Source organism: Heterocephalus glaber, unplaced genomic scaffold, assembly GCF_053883595.1.
Source record: "Heterocephalus glaber isolate CG9 unplaced genomic scaffold, H.glaber_assembly_v1.0 deba00000347, whole genome shotgun sequence".
NCBI lineage: Eukaryota > Metazoa > Chordata > Mammalia > Rodentia > Bathyergidae > Heterocephalus > Heterocephalus glaber.
Window position 1 is genome coordinate 56546572 of NW_028258143.1, and position 13598 is coordinate 56560169.

The following is a 13598-nucleotide window of genomic DNA, read 5'->3' on the forward strand; positions in this document are numbered from 1 at the left end:
CTCCAGCTCCTTGCCCTTGCTTTGGATCCTGCCATAATAACTAATACACAGTAAACATAGGGTCCAACACCACAGCCTCCAAAGGAGTGATGTGCAAGAGTGAGATTCAGTGCTGATGACAGGTCTAGAAGACTTATCTGGGGGAAAATAAAGCTGAAAGAAGTTTAATGGTTGGCCTAAGATCACACCCAAAAAATGATGAAAATGGGATTAGAATAGGAGAAAGCATTGTCTTTCCACTGTACAAAACTATCTCTAGCTGTCTTTCCATGAGTGATTAAAGGGTTAGGGTTAGGGTTAGGGTTAGGGATTGGCCATGTAAACAAGTGATTGTTATGACAATGATAACTATGACAGCAGCCAGCAAACTAACCTCTACTGAACACTGTGGACCAGGCATTGTGTTAAGCATTTCACATGTATTATTTCACTTAGTTCTCACAATGACCCTCTGGCCTAGTATTTACTATGTGCCAGGTGCCCTTCTGGGGATGCCATACAGTTCAGACTCATTGAATTCTCACAACAATCCCATGACGGGGGTACTAACATTACCTCCATTTTACAGGTGATGAGCTGTAGGATAGTGACATTTGCTAATTTATAAAAAGCTAGCAAGTGAATTTAGGATGTGGCTCACTGGTTGAGAAATTTCCTAACATGTGCAAGGCCTTGGGTTTAATCCTCAGCACTGGAAAAAAAAAACAACCTAGTGTATAGTGGATACAGTTTTTTTCCCCCTAGAAAAAAGAACACACAAAATTTATTGGATGCTTAGATTCACTTGATCTTGGCCAAAAGGCCAAGAAGCGATTGCATGCTTAGATTGAAAAAGGGGCAAGATAGCTGACCCTTCAACAGAGCTTGAAGGGATGGGGCTTGGGCTTTTGGGTCAAAGGTTAGAGGCCTGGTGTCCCTAACTTCCATGAGCTCCCCAAAGTCTAGGTAATCCCAAATAGTGACAAACCATGTAAATATAATGAGCTTTGCATAAAATATAAGTCCCTTGGCCTCTCATTTCTGACCAGATTAGCACCCAAAGCCTCTGCAGAGGATGGGGCCTGTCCACACTGACCACTAATAAAGCACCTATCTCACATAGCCGGATCATCTCCTGAAGGTTAAAAAGCATAGTCTTAAGCTAGAGGCACAATTAATCTGCATGAACCAATAGAGTCACCCTGCACCCCCTGACACTGACCAGACCCTATTCCTCTTCCTCTCCCCCTACTTCACTCCACTCTCTTTTCCGCCATCAGGACTATGATAGGTTGAATTGTGCCCCGTGTCTATCAAATCAATACGGTAGGCTCAAGTTCTAACCCCCAGGACCTTAGAATGTGACCTTATTGGGAAATAGTGTCATTGCAGATGCAATTATTTGAGATGAGGTCTTACCAGAGTGGGATGGACCCAACATGACTAGTGTCCATACAAGTAGAAGGCTGTGTGAAGACACAGAGCCTTGGGAGGACATTGTGTGAAGATGGAGGCAGACATTGGAGTGGTTCATCAACAAACCAAGGAACACCAACAATTGCCAGCCATCACCAGATGATAAGATAGAGGGATGGAAGAGATTTTTCCTCAGAGACCTCAGAAGAAGTCAGCCCTGCTAATACTTTGGTAATGGACTTCTAACCTCCAGACTGTGAGACTATAAATTACTTTGTTATGGCAGCCCAGAAAGCTAATATAAGGCTGGACAGACCTGAGGCTGGACTCCAGAGGGAAGCTGCATGACTTCATTTTCTATTTTTACAATAAAATACCTGAGGCTGGACATTTATAAGGGGAAGTTTATGTAGCTCACAGTTTTGGAGGCTAGAAGTCCAAAGGCTATGGTGCCGATTCTGGTCCTGTTAGGGTTTGTATCTAGATGGCCCCCAAAGCCTCACGCGGTCATAGGGGAGGCTTTTTGGAGGTGGCTGGATCTAGAGTGTGATGCTAGGATCAAGCATGTGATGCTGGGATTGATTCATGGTGCAGTGCTAGGATTGAGGGTGCCCCACCCTCACTGTGAGAGCTACCCACCCTAAGGGCAGAGAGCCTGGATAGGATATAAAGGACAGGGGCTGGGGATTTAGCTCAGTGGTTCCAGCCCCTGCCTTGCAAGCACAAGGTCTGAAATATATATATATATATGGCAGAAAGAGGGCTGCCATCCTCACTCGCCTCTTGCCACTTTGCTGCTTTGCTGCCTTCTTGCCTGCCATAATGGTTTCTCCTTTTTGATGCCCCTCTGCCATGCCATCCTGCCTTGGAACCAGCCAACTATGAACTGACACCTCTACAAACTGTGAGCCAAAGTAAACTTGTTCTCCTTGAACTTTGAATGTTGGGTATTTTGTCTCAGCAACAAAAAAAGTAACTAAGACAGGCCCCTTGTTTGCATCACCTCCTGGCAGATGCTGTCACGATGGCACCACTGAAGAAGGGAAAATCACTTGGCCAGAAAAGAAGCTAGAGTGCAGGGAGGGCCAGTAACGACCCATTACTAAGCTCCACTCTTCAAGTCCACCACCTAAACACCTCCACACAGAGACCACACTTCCAATGAAGGAACCCCGGGGAACAAACCATGTCCGCATCACAGCAGAGACTTGAAGAAGGCTTTGAACATGGGTTCCACCACCCGTGACCCCTGCAGACAGTCTTGCCAATCCAGCTCTGGATATGATGCACCATCTAGGGCTTTTTTTTTTTTTTTGGTACCGGGGATTGAACGCGGACCCTTGCACTTCCGCAGCAGGCTGTGAAACCACTGAGCTAAATCCCCGGCCCCAACACCATCTAGTTTTTCTGCCCCTGACCTCAGGCTGTCCAGGTAATAGTGAACTGAGATGAACTGGTTTTGCTGTGATGTCATTGTCGCCAACTGCAATTTACCCTTTGCTGAGCCCGAGGAATATTTCATCACATCGAACTAAGTATTGCAGAGACTCTCAGCTGGTGGGGTGAGAAGGGCTCATGGTTTGAAATCAACACTTTGCCTCATTGCTGTACTTCATTGAAAATGTATTTTGAACCTTTAAAAACAGTAGGGGATCATAGGGAATTTTTATGTTTTATAGAGGAGTGTAAGGACAGGGCTTAGTACACAGAAAAAAGGGGTCGAATCCAGGTTTGCTGGACCCTACTCCTCATTGCGCCTTCCATCTTGTTCTAGGTCAGCTTCTTGTTTCCTTAGTTCATTAGAATTGCTCTTTGAATGATCATCAATGGCCATTTAGTTGCTAAATGTAATAATTTTCTTTGGTACTGGAGCTCGAACTCGGGACCTTGTGCTTGCAAGGCAGGCAGCGGAACCATTGAGCTAAATCCCCCTGCTCTAAATGTAATAATTTTTTGCTCATCCTTTATTCTTCTCTCCTCCATAGTATTTGAAACTGAGTACTTCCTCCTTTGTCTTGATGTTGTCTCTTTCTCCTCCATCTGCTGCTCTTTTGAGTCTTCCCTCTCATGGACTATTTCTCCTCTGGCTCCACTTCCTTCTGCCCTTCCCCAAGGGTGTGCCCCAAGGTCATCGCTGGTCATCTTTTTATCTCTGCTTTCTCAGTCACTTCATCCAAATTCCTACTTTGCCATCTACTGGCATTATCTTGCAGGGCATCTGAATATATTTCTAGCCCTGAGGTGTTCTCTCCAGGTCTTTATTTCTAGCTGCTGAATGGCCTAATTACATTACTGCTGAATGGCCTAACTGCTTTTCAAGTTCATATGTCAACAAATGAATTCAAGTTCTCCCCAGAGACCTGCTAGGTCCTTACTTTTATCTTCCTATCTGCCCAAGCCCGAAATTCCTCCCTTTGTCTTGTCTTCCACCTTCGACCTATGTCAAGTTCAGTCATTTCCAAAGACTCCAATGTCTTATTTCTTTTCTCTATTTCAGTTCTCACCACTACCTTTGCTTTTATTACTCTCACCCCAAAATGAGTCAATGCAGGGCTGGGTACCAGGTGGGAACTCAGCAAAATGGTGGCTATCACCGTGACATTCCTTTCTTCTAAGGCATGTAACACAAGGGTGCCAACACAGTTCCGAAAGCATGGCTGTGCACATGCCACTTCATTGCTCAAAACCTTCAATGGTGTCCTATTACCCAGACTGTGAAGTTCAAACTCCATCACCTGATTCATGCCTTGTACCTAGCCCTACAACCTACCTTCCTCCCTCCCTTTCTTCCTCCTTCCCTCCCCCTCTCTCTCTCCTTTCTTCCTCCCTCCCTCCCTCCCATGCTTCCTCCTCCCTCTCTCTCTCCTTCCTTCCTTCCTTTCTCTCTCTCTCTCTTTCTTTCTTTCTTTCTTTCTTTCTTTCTTTCTTTCTTTCTTTCTTTCTTTCTTTCTTTCTTCTCTCTCTGTACCGGGCAATTGAACCCAGGCCTTATGCAAGCTAGGCAAGTGCTCTACCACTGAGCTACATCCCTAGCCTTTTAAAAATTTTTCTTTTTTTTTTTTTTTTGGTACCGGGGATCAAACTCAGATCCTTGTGCTTGCACAGCAGGCAGCGAAACCACTGAGCTAAATCCCCGGCCCTAAAAATTTTTTCTTTTGAGACAGAGTCTTGCTAAGATGGCCAGGTTAGCCTTGAACTTGTGACCTTACTGTCTCAGCTTCTGAAGTAGCTGGAATTACAGCCATGCAGCACCATACCTGGCTCCTGATCTATCTTCACAGCTAAATTTTTTTGGGGGCGAGGGGACTGAACTCAGGACCTTGTGCTTATGAGGCAGGTAGCAGCCCTGGCCGCCACAGCTAAATCCCTGGCCCTTCACAGCTAAATGTTTCACCATTCATGTCTCTTCCTGTGCCTTCACAGCAGTTGACCTGAACTATTTCTGTAACAAGCACTCCACCCCTTCTCACCTCTTCTCTCACCACTGTTTTTTATAGTCTATCTCCCTGGGGCTCCCCCGGCCCGCCAATCTCTACACTTCTGAATCCTAATTATCCTTCAAAGCTCAGTTCCAAAGCCACTTTCATAGGCGTGAAGGACTAATCTGTTCTGTCCCCCCTAACTAGAATTCACTGCTCTAACCTCCTTTTCCCATAGCTTTTTATCTAAACTCTCTTATGAACCTAAACTGCTCTGTGTAGTAGAGTTATTTGTATTAATAACAATAGGCCCCCTTTATTAACACTGCTGCATTACTACGGACAGGACCCAGGGCCTTGGGCATCCTAGGCAAGTGCTCTACTCTACCCCTAAACTACATCACAAACCTCTTTGTTAAAATCTTAATGTATTATGTTTAATCCTCTCAGTGATTTGTGAGTTATACTACATCTCCATTTTGCAAATTAGCAAACTGAGGTGTGCAGAGGTTAAGTAACTTACCCAAGGGAGCATAAGTACGTTCAAATAACAGAAGCAGTCTGCCTGCAAAGCTCATGCTAATCACCAGTGCACACGACACTGTTGTATGTTCCATCTTTGTCTCTCCCCAAATCCCTAATGTCATTCATTAGGTTTCAGAGAAGGCCTGAAAAGAGGCACACATTTGGTCAGAGGTCCCCTCTTCCTCATCACTAAATGAGTAAGTCAGGGACTATTAGATAGTATTTGATGCAAATACTATAATTCCATTTCCCCATCACTCTCCTTCCCTTTTTCCTCTCCTCTCCTCTCCTCTTTCTTTCTCTCTTTCTCTCTTTCTTCCCTTTTTCTGTCCTCAACCCATGGAAAAGGCAATGTCATGAAGAAAGGCAGAGGGCCCCGTCCTACTCCAAGAGAGCTTGGAGTTGGGCAGTGCAGGCTTTATGAGTGGCACCCACGCGGCTGTCCTCTTCGGCTGCAGATGCAACCTTAGGCCTTCCAGAGAGTGAACCTCTGAAGCAGACACTGAGGAACGGGACCTTTAATTCACTCCAGACGGGACTATGTGGGCTTAGAAGCTGTTGAAATAATTCTATTATGTGGGGATTGCATTTCTGTTATCTTCCCAAAGGAAAGAAATTTCCTTTCAGTGAGAAGTGGTAAATTGTGTTAACTAGAAAGCCAGCTTCAATTAAATTCTGCTGATTGACCCCCAAAATTCAGATTTTTCTTATTTGCATTTTATTTGACTTTGCATTTCTCTTTCTCGTTTGAAATAAAATTTTAGGCTAGGTTGTTACACCTGTATGCATATGGGCACACACAGTTACATAGAAAATTATCTTGAAATTGCTTTTGAATCACAGTCCAAGGTTTAGATGTCATTTTTTAAAATGGGGATTAATCTGAAAGTCTGTCCTTTAGGGTATTACTGGAAAAGGAAGTATGATAAAACATATAAAAAAATTTAAAATTTTTAAATTTTTTTTTTTTTTTGGTACCGGGGATCAAACTTGGGTCCTTGTGCTTGCGCAGCAGGCGGCGAAACCACTGAGCTAAATCCCCGGCCCAGAAAATTTAATTTTACTCTGTTAGAAGTGGCCAGGTGAGCTGGTTCCACATAGAAGAAACCTAATAAACATCTATTGAATGAACACCGTAAATACTTAAAATTTAGGGTTATAACAATATAAGTATAATTTTAAAATTAATGGTGCCTCTATTGGTAATGATTTAAAATGTGAAATGGTCACATACGTAGTAAGTTATGTTTTTTAATCATTTGTTATTTATTCTCACAGAGACTCTTAAGAGTAACTAAGGAGCTAGAAGGAAGATATGGTCTATGCTAGTAATGGCAAACCTTTTAGAGAATGAGTGCCCAAACTGCAACCCAAAACCCACTTATTTACCACAAGGTGCCAAAACCGCAATTAAACCTGAATACTGAGGTTTTCGGTTAGAAAAAACAACTCACACTTTAACATCTTTTGTCTTAAAAGAAAAACACAGTAACAGAGCTTTCAGTGACACAAACAGCTTTTCACTGAAAGGTAAAAGTTTGCATTAGGTGTGCTTTTATGCGCTTTTATCTGAGGCTCGGCTGCTGGGGCAATGCTGGGGTGACTTGGCTTGTGTGCCAACACACGTGCCATAGGTTCGCCACCATTGACACAAGCCACTGACTAGTATTTTCATTTTGATTTCTCTGCCCTGAGTGCCTATTAAGTGCTCAGAGAAGACATAGCTCCTGCCCTCAAGGAGCACCTTATCCAGTTGGGAAGAAGCCTACCTACTAAGATATATCAACCAAAACAACAAAACAATAAATAGCCTGATAAATAGTTGAAATATATGGTGTTTATTGCACAAAGACAGGTACATTTTATATGAAAACCATTCTTTCTGACCCCACAGGGCAGAAGCAAGACTGTTCTGCTTATCACTTACCCCAGTCCATATTATTTAGTAAGCAGTTGAAAATATTACCTGAATAAGTCAGGTGTCAGGGTGGGATACTGTGGCTAATAAGATATTTTACATCAAAACTGGGGAAACAGATCATAAAGTACACGTAAACACAAAAAGTCTCACGGAGAACGTGAGACTTGAGTTGGGTCCTGGAAAATTCTTTTTTTTTTTTTTTTTCCGATACTGGGAATCAAACTCAGGACCCTGCACTTACCAGGCAGCCAGGGCGCCACTGAGTTAACTCCCTGGCCCTGGAAAATTCTTTAAGGGATTAATAATCTAATACAGATCGAAGCCTTCAGGACTAGGAGACCCTGGATTTGGTTTGAGCTTCAGATTATTGTGCTTTGGTGTGCCCACACATGACTTTCCTCAAGCAAGGAGAGGGCTTTTGCTCAAAGTCCAAAAGCAAAGCAAGCAAAGAGGGCCAGGGATTTAGCTCAGTGGTTCTGCCGCCTGCCTCAAAAGTGCAAGGTCCTGAGTTTGATCCCCGGTGCCAAAAACAAAAACAAAAACAATTCTTAAAATCTGTACTCAACATAAAAACAATTGTTTCATTATTTATTTATTTATTTTCTGGTACCGGAGATCGAACTCAGGACCTTGCACTTGCAAGGCAGGCGCAGCGCCACTGAGCTAAATCCCCAACCAATTAAGTTTTATTTAAAAAATTTTAGATAGGTAAGTTTGGTTACAGCTATAAAAATTCTTACATGATATTCAAAAAATGTGGTACAAAATTGTGTTTATATCTGTTGTCCCTGAATAAAACAATTACAGGTTGTTTTTCTTTTATTCTTTTGTAAAAAAAATTATAAAAGTGAAGGTCTGAAGATGTAGCTCTGTAGTAGAGTGATCCCCAGCACCACAAAACAAAAACAAAAACAAAAACATCTGAAATTTAGTGGATACCCTGACTAATATCCATCCTGTTGATTTCCTGTTTTCATTGTCTTTGACTAGAAGTAGTCCGATTAGACTATGTTGCAACTCTGTAGAGAAAAAGATTAATATGTAGAAAATTGATAATAATGCAAATGTTTCATGTCCATATTTATGAAAACTATTCCTGTTCACGTCAGTGCAAATGACTTTTGTATGGTAGATAATATAAATTTCAATAAATCAAATCCCCTTCTGAACCAGCTTTCACGTCCTGTTGTTTACCTTATTTATTAATGTGGTAAATAAAATCTTTCATATGTATTCATTTTATATTTATATGTAGTTATAATCTTGCTTTTTTTTGGTACTGCAGATCGAACTTGGGTCCTTGCACTTATGAGGCAGGCAGTGGAACCGCTGAGCTAAATCCCCGGCCCCAATCTTGCCTTTTTAAAAAAATAATCCTTTAATACTATGTATTTTCTAAATTCTAGGAAATATCTATTGTTATCTGTAATAAATATGTGTCACTAATTTCAGTAAACTTTTAAACTATAATATTCATGCAGAAAAGTATATGTTAAAAGCTCCAAGTTTTTTCAGGAGATCAGCAGGCCCATATAACCAGGAACAGAGCATTATTGCCATCCCAAAGCTGTCTGTGCACCTCCTTCCTACACACTCTCATGCTCCCATCGGCAGATACTGTCCTGACTTTCAGCACCCTGGATTCATTTTGTCTGATTTTGAACTTTATGTCAATGGAATCACATGATGTGTTCTCCTATGGCTTCCTAGATGCGTCATCACGACTGTGAGACTCATTCATGTCATCACATAAAGATTAGTTCCTCCATCCCCCCTAGTATGTGGCATTCCACCATGTGAAGACACCACTCACTTTATCCAGTCTGTTGCTGAGGCATTCAGATTGTTTCTGGCTCAGGCCATTCTGAATAATGCACCTATAAGCATTTTTGTAAATTTTTTTTGTGAAAATATGACACATTTCTATGGACTCTAACAAGCATTCATTTAAAATAGGAAAAAAAATCCTAAAATAAAAAATCATTTTTTTCTTTCTCTCTATACCTCATTCCATCAATATAAAATTCTTTGACTAACTCTTAAAATATAGATATGTTCTAGAAGAAGTGATCATCATCCATGCTTTATTGTGCATTTCTATGTTTGTTTAATGAGATCAAAGCTAATCAAGAAGGCTCCACTGAGGGCATGAGGACACCCAGGTGAGGAAGTACCAGCGGGAGATTTGAGTCTGTTAGAAGGCAGTAAGCTTTGAGCGTGGTGTGGCAGTGCTGGAGGAGAAGGAATCAGGGCTAGGAAGTTACTGACTTTTCCATTTACCCAAGTTTTGGGCTATTGTATCCCTTTGAAAAGAATCACTGCCGTGACTAAGTCATGTTATTAACATGACTTATTTGTTTTAAATACATAGCTTACAATTGGCAAAGTGCTTTTGTACCCATTACCTTGTTTAATCTCACTCTCAGAAGAAAAAGGCTGGTATTTTTATACCTGTCCCTGTTTCAGATGCTTCACATTTAAAGTTGAACATCACAGTTGAACTGGTAGGTTAGGATTCCAGTGCCTCTCCACTGTGTCCATACCTATGCACATCTAATTAAACCTCTCCAGATCAGTTTACTAACTCTCTAGTAAATCCTCTCTTGGAAGGAGAGAAAGAAAGAAGAATTAAGAGGCAGGAGGAGCAGAAAATATACCCATCCTTCCTCTTTATTATGAAATACAGACTCTGACAGACTTATCAAAGTACTATCATATTTGACTAAAGGCCAAAAAGACTGGTACAGACCAGCAGAGTTTATACTGTGACCTTCTGCATGTGGGCAGTGATCTAACGAAGAAGATACTGGGGTGGGATGGGGTGGAGGGTTAGACATTTATTATGTACAGTGGGATGTGCCCTGCTGGGACTTACTCCATGTTGTATAGAACAGTATCTTTCAGGCTGTGCCCTGCCCCCGGTTAATCCATTTTATAAAGTAACAGTTTGCTCCTTTTTGAGTGCAAATGCTGAGGCAAAATGATAACAATCAGTGCAAAGAGATAACCACCACAGTTTTGGCCACTAAACTTTTCAAAAAGGACAACCATTAGCCATACAGCATAATTATAGAGCACAAACTAATAAGTAAAGATGCGAATGAAAAATTACCATATATAAACTTGTCAAATTAAATCCAGGGTACCTAGATACATGACAAATCAAGGCCATATCTGAAAGAACCTGGCCTGCCTGTGAACTTATCAGATCAACAAATGGTGCAGCCCTCTTACCTGGATCATATAAAAAAGAGGGGCATGGGGCCCGGGATTTAGCTCAGTGGTTTCACTGCCTGCTGCGCAAGGACAAGGACCTGAGTTCGATCCCCAGTACCAAAAAATAAATAAATAAATAAAAATAAAAAAGAGGGGCACACAACACCAGGATACATTGGTGACACACACTGTGGAAAGACACACATGTGTCTGCTCTATGTTAATGGTATAGCTTTCTCGGGACTTTTGGGACAGGCCCTAGTCAGCAGGCTTGGTGGGGTGGAGCATGGGGCTAATCAGGAGGAGGGGACACTGGAATTGCTAAGCACAACTCAAGCTGCAAGGAAATTTCAGTGTATCCAAGAGTTTATGTAAAATGGTACAATGGACAGAGTATCCTAGAGAAGTTGTGTTGCATTTGTGGGTGTGACATCAGCGAAGGAGGCTGCTGCAGTAGCTTAGCAGCTAGACTGAGATCTTGGAAGTGGTGAACAAAGAGGCCCAGGTTGGGGTATTGTTAGGCATCTCCGTTGATCTGAGAAGGAAGACTTTTGTCCCCAGAAGGATTTTTTCAGAACTTCTATCTGGACTAGTGCTATTTGATATTGTCTGAATTTGGTTCACCAGGGCACCTCAGGAATCACCATGGAGGTGGCTGCGGTCTTGTGGATGGCCAGGCAGCACCTGCTCTCTTGTGTACTTTGCTGCAGGGCCCTGAGAAAGGATTAAGGCTGATCTGTGCCAGCATTGTCAGTGGGCTCACTCTAACTAGGCAGGGTTATTGTTGTTGATTTCTTCCAAGTGTGTGTTTTCTTAGAGATGGATTTCACACATGAAAAATTCTGTTCCTATTGCCAAGGTATTAACAAATGAATATATTACAAAATGGTAAAGGAGAAAATGAAGATGTTCCCAACTGTCTGCCATTTCCACAATAAAAAGGACCAACCACTATGCTATGGATGTTTTATCCTTTTTTTCTTAATAGATGTTTTAAAGCCTGTTCATACAATAGGATGCTAGCACTGAATGCCCATAGGGAACCTCTCCATTAATTTTCAGGATAAAAAAAAATAAATAAAATTAAAAAAAATTTTTTCAGAATAAACAGCATTATTTCCATTTCTTTTTTTTTTTCCTTTTGGTACCGGGGATCAAACTCGGGACCTTGCGCTTGCGAGGCAGGTGGCGGAACCACTGAACTAAATCCCCGGCCCTTTCCATTTCAAATCTATAAAATTGAAAGAGTCTGTGAGACTAACGGTATTAACACTGGGTACCTTGCTGGTAACTATGCATCTATCCAAGTTTCTATCTTCCATAGAGAACATGTGCAGTGTTAACCTTTCACCTTCTACTGATTGGGACCATTAACACCACAACCAGGTTAAGCTACTATGCTGGACAGATTTCCACAGCGATCAGCCACCCTAAAAGTAGGAAAGCCTCAGCTGCTTCTTACTGCTTCTCTTCAAAAGGATCCAAAAGTCTTGGTTACCTCATAATCCTACAGGATTGCAAAGTTGTTCTTTGAGGGCAGCCCAACCCCGATTGCTCAATTTTGCAAGTAGAAGTACAGATTAATCATCAGTGTGTGGGTTCCTCTTCTACACTGCCTGAAGTTTCTTGGATGACTTCTTAATTTATATAGTAAAGTGGTAACCTGTTCAATATTTTCTACGCATGGCATTATCTCAGTATATTTCAAATTCTGAAAAAAAATTCTTATTGATGACTATAAATTTGAGTTTTGTATAATTTCCAGAAGCACTTTACACAAAGAAAAAGAAAAAACAATCGAGGGGCTAGGTACAGATGGTGTTTGACACAGCTTGGGATGAAGCAAGCTCTGTACCTGGGTGGATGGCTGGTGCAAAATTGTGATGCTGCACTGTCTGACCACTAAAAAGTGCTCCATTGGGGCAGCAGTAGGAAATGAGATGGTTGTAAGACTAGAGCTGTCATGAAATTTGTTGTCTTGGGAAAGAGAATCACTGATACTGTTTGAATATGTTATCTTTTTTTTTTTTTTTTAAGACAATACTGTTTGAACATGCCTAATTCAAAAATCTAAAACCTGAAATGTTCCCAAATCCAAATTTTGCTTTTCAGATTTTGGATTAGGAATGATTAATTGATAAAGTCTAGGTAAATAGTCCAAAGTCTGAAAAACTCTGGTCTCATTTTGAATAAGGCAAACTCAACTTGTCTATAGTTTTCTTATTATAAAAGCAATACTTTTTCACTGCCCAAATAGAAAATGTGATGAAAGGGAATTTTTAAAACACTCCAATTCCACACAGGATTGCTAATTTCTGTACCAGCTTTCCATCTTCTTGGGAGTTGGAAATGAAGACAGGAATAAGAATTACCTTTGAAGCTGGGCCTGAGGGTGCATGGCGGTAATCCCAGCCCTCTGAGAAGCGGAGGAGGAAGATCCAAAGTTTGGGCCCAGCCTGGACAATTCAGCAGCTTTGCAAAGCCTGAGAGTACAGCTCAATGTGAAGGTCCTGGTTTCAAACCCCAGTACTGAAAAAAATAAAATAAAAAAATAAAAACAATTGTCTTTGAAATACATCAGATCATTCAGTGTTAGAATGATGCTCGGTAATCTGAGCAAGTGATGAAGTATTCTACTAAGCCATGTTATTTATTTGTTTTTGTTTTTTTTTTTGGTACCGGGGATTGAACTCGGGTCCTTAGCTTGCGAGGCAGGCGGTGGAACCACTGAGCTAAATCCCCAGCCCTAAGCCATGTTATTTAAATGTTAACAAACAAAAATATAATTTTCTAGTAACATTAAAATCACAAGTATGACTAGATATTGAGAATATGAAAAGCACATCAGATCAGACGTAGATCGAATTTACATCTCTTTCAGATTTACTCTGGGTTAAATTAATGGGAATTGAGAGGAAGGTCAGGTGGAAATCGCCACGTCATTTAAAGTGTGTTCTCTTGCTCTCCCCTCTTCCTCTCTTTCCCTTTTTCTCTCTTTCTTTTATTCTTTCTCATTTGCCCTCCACTCTTCTCAAGTTTAGGTGAATCCTAGTTAAGCTAAATGCAAAATGATGTGATGCTACTGTAATACTATTTTTGTATCTAGCCGTCAATCATTTAAA

General features: G+C 41.3%; 1 protein-coding gene across 1 annotated transcript in view; it reads right to left on the bottom strand.

The window, feature by feature from the left end:
• Nucleotides 1–13598, bottom strand: part of Nfe2l2 (NFE2 like bZIP transcription factor 2) — a 138426-nt gene that overhangs the window by 54874 nt on the left and 69954 nt on the right. The window contains exon 2 of the mRNA XM_087200843.1: nucleotides 12849–13005. The gene's annotated coding sequence lies outside the window, so the exon portion shown is untranslated. The remainder of the gene's footprint in view (nucleotides 1–12848; nucleotides 13006–13598) is intronic.